At 38.6% G+C, this 18146-nt stretch overlaps 1 protein-coding gene across 2 annotated transcripts in view; it reads right to left on the bottom strand.

Annotated features, from left to right (window-relative positions):
• ZFYVE16 (zinc finger FYVE-type containing 16) overlaps positions 1-10513 on the bottom strand; it is a 51939-nt gene extending 41426 nt beyond the window's left edge. Inside the window, exons 1-2 of one of the 2 annotated variants that reach the window (XM_010588245.3) lie at positions 9879-10513; positions 7070-7197 (exon numbers count right to left, since the gene is read on the bottom strand). The gene's annotated coding sequence lies outside the window, so the exon portion shown is untranslated. The remainder of the gene's footprint in view (positions 1-7069; positions 7198-9878) is intronic. The other variant, XM_003408115.4, reaches the window with a different exon arrangement.
• Between the last annotated feature and the right edge of the window lie 7633 nt (positions 10514-18146).

Genomic DNA, 18146 nt, shown 5'->3' with positions numbered 1-18146 from the left:
GCTAATGATCGGATACACACCTTTCTTGACTTTAACCCATACAATATCCCCTTGTTCTGTTCAAACAACTCTCTCTTGGTCTAAGTACAGGTTCCTCATGAGCACAATTAAGTGTTTTGGAATTCCTATTCTTCACAATGTTATCCATAATTTGTTATGATCTACAGAGTCAATTGTCTTTGCATAATAAAATGCAGGTAGACATCTTTCTGGTATTCTTTGCTTTCAGCCAGTATTCATCTGACATCAGCAATGATATCCCTTGTTTCACATCCTCTTCTGAATCCAGCTTGAATGTCTGGCAGTTTCACATCAATGTACTGCTGCAACCGGTTCTGAGTGATCTCCAGCAAAATTTTACTTTTGTGTGATATTAATGATATTGCTCGAAAATTTCCACATTCTTTTGGATCACCCTTTTTTGAAATGGGTACAAACAGGGATCTCTTCCAGTCAGTTGGCCAGGTAGCTGTCTTCCAAATATCTTGGCATAAGCAAGTGAGTGCTTCCAGGGCTGCATCTGCTTGTTGAAACATCTCAATTGATACAGTATTTTAGGAGTGACAGATGTTCTTTTTGACAATGAATGTAGCGCCATTCCTCTTCAATTTGTCATCACTAGCATAACAGATCATGATTGTCTCATTCAAAGTAGCCAATACTAGTGCATTTCAGCTCACTAATGCCTAGCATGTTGATATTCAAGTTCCATTTCATTTTTGACAACTTCCAGTTTTCCTAGATTCATACTTTGTACATTCCACATTCCGATTATTAATAGATGTTTGCAGCTGTTTCTTCTCATTTTGAGTCATGCCACATCACCAAATGAAGGTCTTAAAAGCTTGACTCCATCCACGTCCTTAAGGTCAACTGTATTGAGGAGGCAGCTCTTCCCTAGTCAAATTTTGAGTGCCTTCCAACCTGAGGGGCTTATCTTCTGGCACTCTATCAGACAATGTTCCTCTGCTATTCATAAAGTTTTCACTTGCCAATATTTTCAGAAGTGGACTGCCAGGTCCTTTGTCCTAGTCTGTCTTAGTCTAGAAGCTCAGCTGAAACCTGTCCATCAAAGGCGACCCTGCTGGTATTTAAAATACTGATAACAAAGATTCCAGTACCACAGCAATATGCAAGCCACCAAAGTATGACAAACTGACAGACACATGGTGGAGAAATACCATATGACTCACAAATTCTACTCCCAGGTATACACCCAAAATAACTGAAAGCAGGAATGCAAACTTGTACATCAATGTTCACCGCTGTACTGGTCACAAAAACCAAAAGGTGAAAACCACCTAAATATTCATCAACAGATGAATGGATAAACAAAATGTGCTACATATATACAACGGATATATACAAAAATGGAATATTATTCAACCATAAAGAGAAATCAAGTCCGGATACATGTTACAACATCGATGAGCCTTGAAAACATTACGCTGAGTGAAATAAGTCAGTCAAAAAAGACAAATATTGAAAGATCTCATTTACATGAAATACCTAAAATAGGCAAATGTATAGAGACCAAAGCTTATTAGTGGTTACTAGAGGCAGGAGAAGGGGGGAAAGGCAGAGTCATGGCTTAGGGTACACTACGTTTCTGTTAAGGGTGATGGAAAAAGTTGGAGATGGAATGGATAGTGGTGATGGTTGCCCAACATGATAAACATTACTAATGTCACTGAGTTATACATATAAAAAATACTGAAATGGCAATATTTTGTTATACATATTTTTACAATTTTTTTTAAAAAAAGTGTTCTAGAGTATGGAAAGAAAATTAAGATACCTAATTAACTTTAGACTCTGGGAAGTATACATACATGACACAATTTCAAACATAACCACTAAAAGATTAAAAATAATAGAGAAAAAAGCAAACATGAGAAAAAAAATTTAAAAAGCCAAAAGTCAACTGAAACCGTACAAAAAGTAGAACAGAAAGCATTAAATCAAAAAACAGAATGGGTTTCCATGTACCAGTAATGACAACAAATGCCAATGGAGAATGGATAAACAAATCATGGTACAGCCATACAATGGAATATTATTCAGCAATTTAAAAAAGAGCTATCAAGCCATCATAAGCCATGTATGAATCTTAAATCCATACTGCTGAATGAAAGAAATCAGTCTGAAAAAGCTACATACTATATAATTCCAAATCTATGAAATTCCAGAAAAGACCTATAGACAGTAAACAGATCAGTAGTTGCCAGTGGTTTGGGATAGGGAAGGGTTAAAACAGGTGAAGCACAGGGGATTTCTCAGATGATGAAACTATTTTGTATGATATTATAATGGTAAGTACAAGATGTTAAGCATTTGTTAATCCTCACAGAACTTTCCAGCACAAAGAATAAATCTCAATGTATATAAAGATTTAAAAAATCATTTAGGTCAGAGGATCTCAGGAAAGAATGCAGAATGTGACAAAAGAATCTAAACGTATTACAAATGTATGAAACGATCTCACTGAAGGGAATGGGGGAATAAGGTGCTAATCTAATTTCTGTGGAAATGAGTGGAGTCTGTAAGACTGAAGGCAATACGAAGTGTATATATATGCGCTACATTCTAGCTGATAAAGTAGTTTCCCACAGGAATTTGGGTTAACAATTCTGAAACCACTTTATATATATATACTGGAATTGAACAATGAAGGAAGTGGATAGCTGATGGTGGGAGTGGGAAGTTACAGAAATAAAAGGGGAGGAAGCTAGAATGATCCATGTGGTAATGGATTAGTGCTGGAACCATCAGTACAAACTCATGTGTAGCTTACTATGGATCCAGATGGTTACATATAGAAATACAGAAATATGTGCATACACAGATTAGTATATATAATATATACCTCATTGCTCTGTCAACTGAGAGGACCTATAGAAGCAACAACATTCCAGTGGCAACAACCACACTTAGCACCCAGATCTTGGTTTCTAATACCATTCTCCAATAAAAGGAATCAAGGCTACTTGGAGAAAGGGCTGATTCTAGGACTGGGGCAGGAAACATGCAAGATGAGCGTGGAACATCCTGTAGTGCCTTAGAATAAGAAAGTGTGCATGCATACAAACACACACACAAAGAAAGCGCCCATGCATGCAAACACACACATACCCACAGATAGGGGTATGTGAAAGCAACACAGGAGCCAAATGAAAGGCCTTCCAGTGGTAAAGCTGGAACAATTTGAGCAATAAAATAAAGTAGTACTGGACTGTAGCCCAAACTATAAAATGAATACATGAGTCCATGCTGACATAATAAATGACTGAATAAACATAAGTGGGGAATAAGCAAATCTCCCGAACAGAAAAATTTCAAATAATTTTTGTAAATACTTCGCCCTTAAGGAGGTAGAACACAATCCATCACTCCTTAAATACACATAGTGTTTACTTCTTCCAAAGAGTACAATATAGAAAGGTAGAGAGAAAAAAAAAAGAGTAACTTTACAGTGGAGAGACCTGACCAACACTACCGCAGACCAGGCGATCAAGGTTAAAATCAACAGTGATTAGTCATGTTGATAATATAATGTGTTTGAGAATGGCATTTTACCTCTCTTGTCTTTCTCCCTAAAACATATTACCCTAGTCTAATCACGAAAAAAAAAAAAAAATGTCAGCCAAATCCCAACTGACATTCTACGAAATACCTGCCCAGTAATCCCAAGAACAGTCAAGGGCATCAAAAACAAGAAAAGTCAGAAAAACTGTCATAACCAAGAGAACCTAAAGAGACATGACTACTCAATGCAATGTGGTATCCTGAATGGGATCCTGAAATAGAAAAAACATATTATTAGGGAAAAACTGAGCAGACATGAATAAAAAATGGACTTTAGTTAATAATGTATCTGTATTGGTTCATTAATCCTGACAAATGCACCAAACCGATGTCAAGTTGTTAATAATAGAGGAAATTGGGTGTGGGGTATATGGGAACTCTGTCAATCTAAAACTGTACAAAAGTTTTAAAAAATTAAAAAATGCAACCAAGGTACTGAAAATAAAGCTGAGGAAATATCCTAAAAAGCAGAACAAAAAGACAAAGGAATGGAAAATAGGGAAGAAAAGATCAGAAAAATAGAGAATCAAAATAATGCGGTCCAATATCTAAATAACAAGAGATCCAGAAGCAATGAAAACAAAATAAAGGAGGAAGTTATCAAATAAAATATCCCAGAACTGAAGTATACGGTCTCTGGGAGGAAAGGGCCCATCCAGGGCCCAAGACAATGAATGAAAAACCCTCAGCAAGTCACAGTACTGTGAAATTTTGTAATACCTGGGTAGTTTAAGGGAAGATGCACCCCATTTAATACAGCAATCTGCACTCCTCACCTTTCCTTTCCCCAATATTCCTGACTCACACCTCCTATCCTGCTCTTTCTTCTCTTTTCTAAAGCTCTTATTTATGACCTTCTAACATTTTGTGTACTGTACTTTTTTATTATATTTGTTGTTTATCATCAAGAACAACCCCTCCCTCTCCCGAATTCAAGCTCCATGCAGGCAGGGATCTTGTCACTTTTGTTCACCCATATATTCAAAGCATCTTGATCAGTGCCTGGCACATAGAAAGTGCTCTATACATACTTGCTGAATGAATGTAAAAGCTTCAAGATAAAGACACTAAGTTATATACAAAATATTGGTTACCATTAGACTTCTCAATAGCAACACTAGAAGGCAAAGACAATAGAACTATGCCTCTAGAATTCCAAAGTAAGTTGTTTCCAGTCTAGAATTCTATACTCAGGTTTGTTATCAATCAAGTGGGAGGACAGAACAAAAAAACATGTTTAGACACAGAAGAACCTAAAAAATGTGCCTCCTTTCATTCTTCCTCAGGAAGGTACAGGAGGATGTACTCTACCAACATGCAGGAGCCAACAACAAAGAGGAAGATCTGAAATCCAGAAAACAGGCTACCAACACAGAAGAGAGGGAGAAATGAAATTGGTGTGCGACCATAAAAAAGCACACCACAATAGCTGTGCAATAGGCCTAGAAAGCAACCTATCCAGATGGAAGCAGAGTGACAGAGCACTACAGAAGAGAGGTTGCAAAACAAACAGATTATCTGGAGTGTTTCAGTCTACTAAAAGGAGATTTATATATGCTGTCTGAGAGGTTGTTAATAAATAAGAGATATGAAAGATACATTAAAAAGATACAAAACATACATTTATAAAGATACATGAAAGAAAGATTTATCAAAGAACTAAGATAACTATTAACTCTGCTAAACCAAAATATTATACAAGAAAAGAAATACCTTTCCAATATACTTCCTGGTTCAGCTGTACCCAATATTTACAGTTAAAGTCAGGTTTAAAAAAAAAAAAAAGGTTCAACTAAAAATTAACATATAACTAAACTGGGAATATAAAGGGTAAAAAGAAGAAGTGCAGTGTCTAAAGATGGGGGTTGGTGTAAGAGGCCTATACTTCCATCCTCTATAATAGGAAGGTGGTAAATAGTAACCTAAAACTAGGGCAGATGTATATGTGCTTGTGTGTATCTGTGCGCATGCACGCATGGGTGAAACAGATAAGTAAGCATGTTATTTAAAAAACTGGAGGTGAAAAGAATCAAAAAGTCATTGTCTCTGGAGCAGCCTTTCACAAGAGAGAGGTTCAGCAAGAGAATTATGCCTTAATGCCCTCAGGCATTGACTTTATGTAATAATTAACTTCTTTCCTATGCATTTCAAGTGTAACTAGTTATGTACCATCCTTGCAAGAACTGGGAAAATAGTTACTCAAATCATGTTCTATGGTTCAGATGAGGAAAGTTGATTTTGAGAGGCTGCTTTGGGACAGTGGGATTCACGGGTGAGAAGGATCGGGGCAGAAGACTGTTGTTTTTCATTATAAGCCTTGTAGTAGTATCTGACTCTCTGAATTACGTACAGGTGTCCCTTCGACAGTGCTGGTGGCACAGTGGTTAAGCGCTCGGGTGTTAACTAAAAGGTTGGGGTTCAAAACAACCAGTTGGTCCACAGGAGAAAGATGTAGCAGTCTGCTTCCATAAAGATTTACAGCCTTGGAAACTATGAGGCAGTTCCACTCTGTTCTACAGGGTTGCTATGAGTCAAAAATGACTCAATTGCAATGCTTTTTTGTTTGTTTTGTTCCTTTTGATGAACATTAAATTAAAAATAAATATAAAAGTAGTGAAGAAACTCTGAATATACAATGCATATATTAAAAAAAGAACAGAAACTGAAATGTCTAGAAATAGTTTTTCATTAGAGAAAGGCAGACAATTTCTCTAATAAACTATGAAATTCATTAAATAATATCTATTTACAGATTATCCCTATCTTGTAAACAATGTACTACTAAAGACTGTTATTTTAGATGCCTAGAAAGAGACAAAAAAAAGTATGATAATACAATCCAAGAATTTATAAAAAGTATGGCAATGCAAATTCTGTACACTGAAACCTTTTAACATGAAATCCTATTAAGCTGCCTATAATTCCCATTTCAATCAACCAAGATGTATTTATTGTGTCAGCAATCTACCAAATACTGTACGAGACACAAAAAATATATAAGACATACTCCCTGTTCTAAAGAAGTTTTTTTTTTTTTGCGTACATAGGATAATCTGGTTTAGATAAGTCTTTTAATCACTTGATTCTTTATGTACTCTCGAATTTACAGATGAATATTTACAACACTTACAAAAAATATTTTTTAAATCTCATGATAACAAAACAAAAACATTTTGGCAGCAATATGGAAGATTAATCAGAAAATGGGCGAAAACGGCAAGGAGACTCCTAAAATGGTTAAGATGAGAGATGACGGGATTGAGCTGAGACAGTACAGTAGAGATGGAGAGGAGATAGATTCAAAAGTGGCTAAAGAGTGGGAACTTTTGGTGAGGGAAAGCAAGGGAGAAAGCTAGGATTACTGCCAGGTTTCTACCATGGGAGACCGGGTATATGGCGGTACCAATGACCATAACCAGCAATACAAAGAGGAGCAGCCTTCAGGGAAAACTTGATTTCACTTTTGGACTGTTGTTTGAAGTACCTTGAGAACATCCTGGTGAAGATATCCAACAGACAGTATAATATAAGGATCTGGAGTTCAGGAGAGAAGTCTGAGATAGATAAATATTTAGGAGTTGACAGCACACAGCTGTTAACGGAAGAGATCACCTAAAAAGAGAAGGTAGAAGAGGAGAGGAGCCTTACATCAGGTAACTAAAGATCACAATTAGTGTTCCCAAAAGCCACTCTGGGTAAGACTGTACCCAGAGTCATAGGTACTTATATAGAAAAATATGCAGTATATAATGTTAAATGGGAAAAAAAAAATCAAATTGCAAAATATTACGCATAGCATAGCCCATTTCCCCAAATAAATTGGTTAAAAAAAACAAAGTATTAGCAAAGGCACAGAGAGAAAAAAATGGAGGAATATACATCAATCTGTTAATAATGCTGTATATCTCTATGCTATTTTAACTTTTTTTTTTTAACAAACACGTAATACTTTTGTAAACAGGAAAAAAACAAAAGATAATTTTGTTCCTTCCCTTAAAAAAATTATAGCATGCATCCTTACAATTTAAAATAATACAAATTTGTTAGAAAAACACTTGAATACTCATATATAAACGGGTAAATAATATGAACAGGTAACTAAGATTATGAAAAAAGTTCAATGTACAGCCTGCACTACTGAAATAATGTGAATTAGCATACATACCATTTCTAGCCTACTAAATCGGAAAAATAAAATTTTTTAACAATAGCAATACTCAGTGTTGCTAAGAGTGTAATACGAAGAGCTTCTCAGATACCAATGATAGGAAGTAAACTGTACAATGTCTCAGGAAAACAGTGTGACAATATCTATTAATAGCCTCAAAAATATTCCTAACAATTCTTTCTAAAAATTTTAAAAAATCCAAAACAATTGAAAATATCAGACAAAATGTTCCACTGAATCACTAGCTGAAACAATTTAAACATCAACATTAGGACACAACAGGAATTTTTGCAGGCATCAAAAGTAACGTTTATGTCTATCAATACTTTAAAAAAAAAGCGCTTACTCTATGACCTAGCAATGCTACTTCTAAAGAAACACTAGCACTTGTGCACAAGAACACATTACAAAAACGAAATTCCTTTGGAATTTTACAACATTTGTAAAAGTGTAAAATTCCAAAGGACTTCATAGTCCATCAGTACAAAAAGCGTTAAATCAGCTGCCTCAAACCGTGATCTGAGGACCCCTAGAAATCCCCAAGACCCTTTTAGGGTGTTTGCCGATCCTCTCTTTTCCAACTACCCATCTGTGGAAAGTTGGATTTTCTTCATATTCTTCAACCTAAACAAGATAGCACACCAGACTGAATGGAGAAGTAGATAGGAGAATCCAACCAAGCATTAAAGTGATTTGCAAAAATGTAACACAAAGCCACTCTTCTCACTAAATTTCGTTTTAGAAATGTTTTTTGTTATTGTATGTGACTGTTATTTTAAATTAATAATATTAAAATTTTTAATTTTTCCCAATTAATGAGAAATATATTAGAAACCAAAAACTCTTTAGGACCTCAACTGTGAGAACTATTGGTTTAAATAAACTGTGGTACAATTATACTATGTAACATGATTGGGGATGATAATTAAATGAGAATTTTGCTTTATCGGTAATGTTTTGTTTCAAAAGAGATTTTGCTCATGTACTACTTATATAATAAAAACGTAATAAAGTTATGTTATGAAGTTTTTTAAAAGCTTGGGGAAATGCTTAAAATATGACGTTAATTGAGAGAAGTGGGCAATCCAACTGTATATAAAACCTCATCATCTTAATTAAGAAAACGCACACGGGAAAAAAAGACTGAAAGGAAAAGACTCAAAATATGAACAGAGTGGTTGATTACTTTTAAACGGTGGGATTATGGTTGATTTTTTTCCCTTATTTTTTGCTATACATTTTTATTTATTTCTTTAAGCATGCAGTTTAATACATGGGGGAGGAAAAAAGGAAAAAATTGGGTGGAAAATTATATATAGTTTTACTGGATCAAGCTATTAAACGTCTGCCAAATCAAGAAACGGCAGGCTCAAACGAATAAACGGAGAAAGTTGATTTGTTCAAGCAATTGTGTATTTTTAATTAAAAAGATTAACTTAATATCAAATTTACGGGCTGATTTCCATACGAGTCAAACTAACAAAAACATCCACATAGCAATACTTAGTCTGGGTTATAATAATTCGCAATCACGGTAGCACAATTAATCGTGTAAAAACTATGTTTTAAAATTTTTCAAAGGTACAAAAGAAAAGGTAGAGGTGGGAAAGAATACCACCACATCCTTTTGGTCTAAAATGAAGACAAAATGCATCGATACGGGAGTGCAGGCAGCGACGACAGATCCGTCTGCGGAGACCGAGTCCTTCCAGCTCAGAGGCTACCGCTCTGGGGAAGGGTTCGCTCCTGCAAGTGCAGACCCTCCGGGGCGGGTCAGGCGGCTCTAGCCGGCGCGAAGGAATCCCCCACCCGCCGCGGCCGGAGGGTCACTCCCGGCAGCGCCCAGCCCTCCGGGCGGCCCGAGTGGGTGGACCCGGCAACAGCCGCTGCGATCGCCCTCCAAGCCCGGCTGGGGCCTCCAGGCTCCACCGAGGGGGCGGGAGATGTGAGGGCCGGGGAAGGGGCTCGGGAGGAGGAGGAGGTCGGGGAGCCAGGCTCGCTCCTTGGGGGAAGAGGAGGGCCAGAACAGGAGCCGAGGTCCGCTGGTCCAGCGTCCACCCCGCCCCCTCCGGGAGGGCAGCCGGGCTGAGGAGAGGCCAAAACGGGCTGTGACGGGCGCTCTTACCTCCCAACACCCCTGTGGAGCTCTCGGGGCAAGCGACGCGACGCGACGCTGCACTGACGACTGAAGATCAACCCCGGCCGGGAGTCCGGAGAGTGCGCGACAACGGCTCCGGGTTTGTTTCCCCCCGACCGGGGGGCGGGGAGGAGGAGAGGACGGCGCAGGCGCACAGGAGGTTTTCCTTCGGATCACACGCCTCCTCCGTCTGCGTCCTCGGCCTCCCCCCGTCCCGACGCGCCTGCGCGCTGCGGTGCGGGCTCCGAGGTTGGCCGCCAGGTTTTTAGCGGAAGTGCCGAGAAGGTTCTGGGGTGACGGGGAAACCTGAAGACTCGGTCTTAGGTCTGGAATCGGCTTCCCGCCAGACGCCCTGTAGCCGGGATTGGGAGGGGACCCGCGTCAATGTCCGTCTTCGTCTTGCCCTCGCTGACCTAGATGCAGCTTCCCCCAACCCAATCTCCTCCGTCAGTGGAGGGCGTCGCGTGCAGGTCTGTACTGGACACACCAGCCTGCTCCGGACCTAACCGGGCCTGTTGCCAGCGCTGCGGTCCTCTCTAGAAACCTAACTTTTAAAACTCAAGCTAGCTTTGCTTCCTGTCCCCTACATCCCCACTCCCAACCAGGCAACCACAGAAACGCTCCAATCCCGGACCTCCAAGCCCTCCAGCCCACTGGACATTCCTGTAGGTTTAGTTCTGCTTTTCAAACAGTGGCCACAAGAACAGCTGCCTCCCCTGTCTAAAAGCAAAAGCTAACTTCTCTGATGGAGAAATAAAATGTCACTCATGTGATGTACTTCTGTTCTTGTTAAGTTTTACTATTTTTATCACAAGTTTCCTATAAATTTAAACGAGGGAAGAGCAACATCTGTGGCATCAAGGTGTCATTGTAGACTGGGATAAAAGAATCCATTAGTTGTCAAAGGGTTTTACCAGTTAAAAATTCAGACTGGCCTTTCAAAAATTGCGAGAGTTGGACTATCTCAAGAATATTCCAGGCAGATATGATTTGTGGTGAAAGATTTGAGAATCACAGTTCAAATCCTAAATCTGCAATTTATTGATTTGTGGTGTTTCAAAAGTACTTAATGTCTCCAACTGTGATTTTCCTAAACTCTAAGAGGAATTGTGTGTTTCAGCCTAATAGTGAAACTTTAATTGCCTAAAATAATTAAAAAATAATAATAGTATTCATTATTAATTGAGTCTGCTATGTGACAAGCACTGCCTTAGATGCTTTGCTTATATTACCCACTCATTTAACCCTAAAAATAATTCTGCAAAATACAAGATTCTTTCTCTCTACTATGTGTTATGTACTGCACCCAAATATATGAGACCACCGTGCTTAAGGAACCATAGTCTAATAGCAGAGACTGATGTATAAAAATGTGTATTTTGAGACAGAAGTATTTTCATACTACAGTATGAGGAAAATGAAAATAGAAAAGTAAAACGCAAACACCTTAAACAGATAAGGTAAATGGGAAAGGCATATACATGAACAGCCAGTTCGCAAAACAGGAACTTTACAAGCCTTTTACATATTAAAGCGTCCCTGGATGGTGGAAACGGTTAAGCATTTGACTAGTAGGCAAAAGGTTGGCAGTTCCAACACATGCTGAGGCACCATGAGTAGGATAGTTTGTCTCCTTTGTGGTTACCTAATTTTTACCCCTATTTTTCTAAATTTAAAACTAACTTTTACTTCTTTGTGTCACAGTATCTTCCTCTCCATATTGAAGGTGTATGATTACATTTCTTAGTCCCTCTTTATTATTTTAATGTTGTCTTCTTTTATATAATAACATCGCCATTACCCTGTGTTGGGCTTTTTTTTTTTTTTTTTTAATCTTGCTTTGTTTTTTTGGATTTCCCTGTCTGGGTTGACTTCTGGTTGCTCTGCCCAGTGTTCTAGTCTTGGGTTGATACCTGAGATTATTGGTTTTCTAACCAAAGAACTCCCTTTAGTATATCTAGTAGTTTTGGCTTCGTTTTTACAAATTCCCCCAACTTGTGTTTATCTGGACATGTCTTAAGTTCACCTTCATATTTAAGAGACAGTTTTGATGGATATATGATTCTTGGCAGGCAATTTTTTTTCTTCAATTTTTTAAATATGCCATCCCATTGCCTTCTTGCCTGCATGGTTTCTGCCGAGTAGTCCAACCTTCTTCTTATTGGTTCTCCTTCATAAGTGACTTTTCTTTTATCCCTCGCTGCTCTTATAATTGTCTCTTTATCTTTGGTTTTGGCAAGCTTGATTATAATATGTCTTGGTGACTTTCTTTTAAGATCTACCGTATGTGGAGTTCAATGAGCATCTTGGATAGATATATTCTCATATTTCACAATATCAGGGAACTTTTCTGCCAACAAATCTTCAACAATTTTCTCTGTATTTTCTGTTATCCCTCCCTGTTCTGGTACTCCAATCACTCGTAGGTTATTTCTCTTGATAGAGTCCCACATGATACTTAAGTTTTCTTCATTTTTAAAAATTCTTTTATCTGATTTTTCTTCAAATATGTTAGTGCCAAGTGATTTATCTTTGAGTTCAGAAATTCTAGTTTCTACTTGCTCAATTCTGCTCCTCTGACTTTCTATTGAGTTATCTATTTCTGTAATTTTATTGTTAATCTTCTGAATTTCTGATTGCTGTCTGTCTATGGATTTTTCCAGCTTATTAAACTTTTCATTATGTTCCTGAATAATCTTTCTAATTTCTTCAGTTGCTTTATCTGTATGTTCCTTGGCTTGTTCTGCGTATTGCCTCATTTCCTTCCTGATGTCTTGAAGGGTTCTGTATATTAAACTTTTGTATTCTGCATCTGGTAATTCCAAGAGTGCGCTTTCATCTAGAAGATACCTGGATTCTTTGTTTTGAGAGCCTACTGAGGTGATTATGGTCTGTTTCTTTATGTGACTTGATATTGACTGTTGTCTCTGAGCCATCTATAAGTTATCGTATTAGTTCATGCTTGCTTACTGTGTCATAGCTGCTTGCTTTGTTTTGTTTTGGTATACCCCTATGGGTTGCTTGAGTGAGCTAGCTTGATTATTTTCGCCTTTGGAGCTCTTGTGTCCTGTCCCCAGCTGGCTAGAGCTGTTATCAGGTATATCAGTCTAGGAGTCCATTCAGTTTTCTTGTATGAATTCAGCTCAGGTTTCCAGGTAGCTGATATCAAGTGTGTGGCACAGGTTCTGTTCTACAGTCTTTGAGGGGCAGGGGTGATTGGCGTATATACCGGTATCTGATTGCAGCAGGGGGTCATACTCTGAACAAGGCAGGGGCTGAGAACCGACCCCCAAGTGTCTCTGAGGAAAACATGTCTCTGTTCCCTAGAGCGTGCTGGGGGGTGGGCTCTGCAGAGGGACCATGGGCACCCAAAGTTTTTGGTTGTAAGGACTGGGAGGTACCAGTTACCTTTGGACCCTTGTCGTGGGTGGCTGGGTGACCTGAGTGGAGCTACCAGTCCTTAGGTCCCTGTTGTGGGTAGGTGAGGACCTTGTTTAACGGGCAAAGCAATGTCAAACATCAAACACCCACCTCTCCACCACACAGCTGAAATGGTTGGAGTTTGCCAACAGGGGCCTATTCTCCTGAAATAGGCCCACACAGGTCCATGCAGAAGGGAAAAGTGCTCAAGGTCCACGGATGGTTTATGCCTGGACAGGAGCCACTTCTGTCCTGAGCTCCCCCAGTTAATGGAGCTAGCAAATTATCTTTTCCCCCCAGTTGCAAATTTTTTCCTTCCCCAAGGCCGGGAGGATGGCTCTAGGTGCTCACCAGGGTCTATCTCAGGCCCAGGGATTCAGCCGCTGAAGCCAGCTTGGGGGTGGGGAGACGCGGTAAGATATGCGCAAGTACTTAGCTTTTATCGAGAGTGCTGTTCTCCTCAGGTTCTGGAGGTGTGAGGGGGCTGTGTGGCTGGCTGCTTCTCCCAGAGGAGACTGGCCGAACGCTAGTACCAGCCTGCCGTTGCCGACGCCACTCCGGGAATGGTGCCTGAGGGCTTCCCGCGATTCAGGTCCAGTAAGTCTTCTCCACTTCTGAACGGACTCTTCCTTCCCCTGCCCCTCAGTTCGTTGTCTAAGCTTGCCTTTGATGCTCAGGGCTCCCAGCTTGTCACAAATATACTCATTTCACTTGTTTTTTTGGGTCTTTATTGTAAAGAGGGCTCCATGGAAGTGTCTGTCTATTCCGCCATCTTGGCTCCGCCTCGCTGAGGCACCTTGAGAGAGAAGTTCACACCCTTGAAAATCCTATGGAGCAGTTCCACTCTGCATATGTTAAGGTCGTCCTGAGTTGGAATCAACCCCACAGCAACCAATAACAACAACATATAGGTGTCGCAAAACCAAAAAACCAAACCCATTGCCGTGGAGTCGATTCCGACTCATAACAACCCTGTAGGATAGAGTAGAACTGCCCCATGCGGTTTCCGAGGAGTGCCTGGTGGATTCGAACTGCCTATCTTTTGGTTAGCAGCCGTAGCTCTTAACCACTATGCTACCAGGGTTTCTATAGGTGTGATACAAAGTACGATTTCATTTGTATGTTAAGGCATTTGTACTTTTGGTAGCCTCTTTACTTTCCTTATTATTTTGTTTAAACTTACATCAAATTTATTTTATTCCTGAGCACAGGCTGACTAAAGGTCCAGGTAGAGGCCTAAACTTAAATTCAGTGTGAGAGGAAAGCCAGCCTTTAATTGCTGCAGATGAACCTCAAAATGCATATCACTTACAGATTAACAAAAGATGACTGAATGGCATGATTAACTTAAGTTTTTAAAATGTGTGGAAAATATAGAGAATATCTGACTTATTTCACTCAGCAGAACGTGGAAGACAGTGTGACAATCCCTCAAAAAGTTAAACATAGAATTACCACACTATCCAACACTTCCACTCCTAGGTATATACCCAAAACATTTGAAAACGGGGACTCTAACAGATACTTGAAGGAGCACTGTGGTTAAGTGCTCAGCTGCTAACTGAAAAATCAGTAGGTCAAACCTACCAGCTACTCCATAGGAGAAAGACAATCTGCTTCAATAAAGACTACAGCCTTGGAAGCCCCATGGGGCAGTTCTACTCTGTCCTATAGGGTCACTATGAGAATCAACACCATGGCACACAATAACAGATACCTGTACACCAGTGTTCATTTCAGTGTTATTCACAATACCCAATAGATAGAAACAACCCAAATACCCATCAACAAATGAGTAGATAAACAAAATGTGGTACATCAATACAATGGAATATTATTCAGCCACAGAGAGAAATGAAGTTCTGATACATACTTTGACATAGATGAAACTCGAATATTGTATGATCCGACTTAAATGAAATATCTAGAATAAGCAAATATATAGAGACGAAAGTTTATTAGTGGCCACCAGGGGCTGGGAGAAGGGGAAACAGGAGTTATCACTGAAGGTTGCTTAGTTCCTGTTGACGATAACGAACAACATTTGGAAATGGATAGTGGTGATGGTCACACAACATGGTAAATGTAACTAATGCCACAGAACCGTACACTTAAAAATGGTTAAAATGGCAAAACTCTTTGTTATATATATTTTACCACAATAAAATTTTAAAAAAGCGATTATGGCACACGTGATTAAAATCATAAAAAATTATGTTTATAAAGAATTTTAAATGATGAGTAAATTACTATTTACTCATGGAAAAATATTTTAAATATTTAACATTGTTTAAGTAATACAAAGTCAGCCACATTTATAGAATGCATGTAAAATAGTGAAGGAAGTATACCAAAATGTCAACAATGGTGCCGTCCAGCTGATTAAAATGTGTTATTTTTAATCTTTGTTCTCTGGACAGTCTAAATTTTCTATAATGTGCATGTATTGCTTTTACATTCTGAAAAAAATTTGTTTTCTAATCTAACAGATGTGTTAAATACATTAGTGAACCTAAGAATCTAGTCCCCCTGTTGTTAAGAGTATGGTCTTTGAAGTCAGACTACCTGAATCTGAATTTCAGCTCCATCACTTAATAGCAGTGTGACCTAAACTTGCTGAGCTTAGATGCTCTCATAGTCAAATGGTGATAGAACTAAGATTGCATGAGATAATCCATGTAAAGTGCTTAAATAGAGGCACTCGAAATAAATGAATAATTATTATTGATAGTTAATTTTTGTTATAAATTATATTCATATTGATACATCAGTCTTCTGTGAATTTGGCTAGTGTACATCAGTTCCTTGGGCACAATTACCTTTGAATACATTAAAAAACCTCATCTCCTACTCTACTAAACAAGACACTAGGAACTGATTACCATTCCACATGATTGTCACCTTATGAAGACCTGTAAATTTTTTTAAGAAGAGTTAATAAGTTTGCCATGTAAAATTTACAGCCCTTCATTACCTTTTTATGCTATGTATTTAATGGTAGGAATTTAATTCTTAAGTTCACAGAAGCAAATTGCTATCGTTTTAGTAGTTTTTAGAAATGTAGTAACCTTGCCTAATTATGCCTTGAATGAGTATTCAATTTGGATTCCACAAAACTTCTAATGTATAACCAAAAAAAAAACCCAAATCCACTGCCGTCAAATTGAGTCCAACTCATAGCGACCCTATAGGACAGAGTAGAACTGCCCCATAGAGTTTCCAAGGAGCGCCTGGCAGATTCGAACTGCCGACCCTTTGGTTAGCAGCCGTAGCACTTAACCACTACACCACCGGGGTTTCTTCTAAGGTATGGAGTAACAAAAAACAAAGGAAATGAAATCAACCAACTTCCTTTAAATCAATGACTTAATTTAACCCAATGGTTCTCAACAGGGCAGTGAGGAGGGGCTGGATAGTGAACATGGGTTTTTGCCCTCAAGAAGACATTTAGCAATGTTTGGAGACGTTTTTGAGTGTCTCCACTTTGAAGATTTACTGGCATCTAGTTTTTTTTTAGTGTAAAGGACAGTTTCCCACAACAAAGAATTTTCTGGCATAAAATACCAGTAGTGTGGAGGTTGGGAGACCCTGATTTAGCCAGTGAGTGGTTTAATACTAATATGTATCTGCCAATTCCTAGTGACTACTTCTCTTTTTCTTTGATAACCATAGGCACAAGCATGAGTTCAGAAGCTCAGTACCAGATTTTGGGTTCCTGCATAAGACAAAATTGGCAGTCCTGTACCAGTTCAGGAGCCCTGGTAGCACAGCGGTTAAGAGCTTGGCTGCTAACCAAAAAGTTGGCAGTTCAAATCCACCAGCCGTTCCCTGGAAACTCTTTGGGGCAGTTCTACTCTGTCCTATGAGGTCACTATGAGTCTGAACCGACTTTACGGCACATAACAACAACAGGACACAAAGCAATTAACAGAAAGGCAATCTACAGTGACAAGTTTTATGGAGTAGACATCCAGTCACTTGTACTCTGGCACATAGCAATTGTTCATATCTATTGTTTTTTTTTTTTTATTGTTTAGTTCCACCAGACACACACACACACACACAAATCACTCATTACTAGGAATAACTTTACAAATAGCTATCATTTACTGATCACCTACTGCTTTTCATCCCTAATCTAATATGTAAAATTGATATGAAAACCCTGAGTATGAACATTTTTTCTCACGTATGAACAAACTCAAAAGTTTAGGAATTCCTGTAGTGTTATAACTATTTTGATGAGCACAGCAACACTTACTGGTGGAGTCCTTTATCCTAAGAGCAAACTGAGGAACAGACTTTCTGCCTACAGGCTGATAGCCTGTACCAAGTGCATTAGTTCTTGTGAGAGCTACTTCTCAGTGTTCTAAGGAAAATTATATTTGTAGTGCCCACAGAACAATCACTATAAACCCTTGGATGTGAGTGACACCATAATCTGTATTTACTTAGAGTTCTAGAAACCAAAAAACTCAGATAACTCAGGTTTTTTTTTTTTTCTGAGTTGGTTTTGCAATGATAAATGGTAAATTTACAGCATAACAAGAATTTGTTATCAAATTTCACAAAATTTCTGCATTTTCTGTATCTACAGAAAGAAGTAGGAATAACTGATGTTTATTTCAAAGAACACTTTTTTTTTCAATTGAGTGTAACCGAATTGTTTTTCCTGCTGATGATCTGATGCGTTCAATTGGGAGACCCTGGAGTGCTTTTTTTGTGGTTGTTGTTGAACATATTATTGTGCTTTAGGTGAAAGTTTACAGAGCAAATTAGTTCCCCATTCAATAACTTATACACAAACTGTTTCATGACATTGATTGCAATCCCTGC

Source organism: Loxodonta africana, chromosome 2 (genome assembly GCF_030014295.1).
Source record: "Loxodonta africana isolate mLoxAfr1 chromosome 2, mLoxAfr1.hap2, whole genome shotgun sequence".
Classification (NCBI taxonomy): domain Eukaryota; kingdom Metazoa; phylum Chordata; class Mammalia; order Proboscidea; family Elephantidae; genus Loxodonta; species Loxodonta africana.
This window is presented reverse-complemented; position numbering and strand designations above follow the sequence as displayed.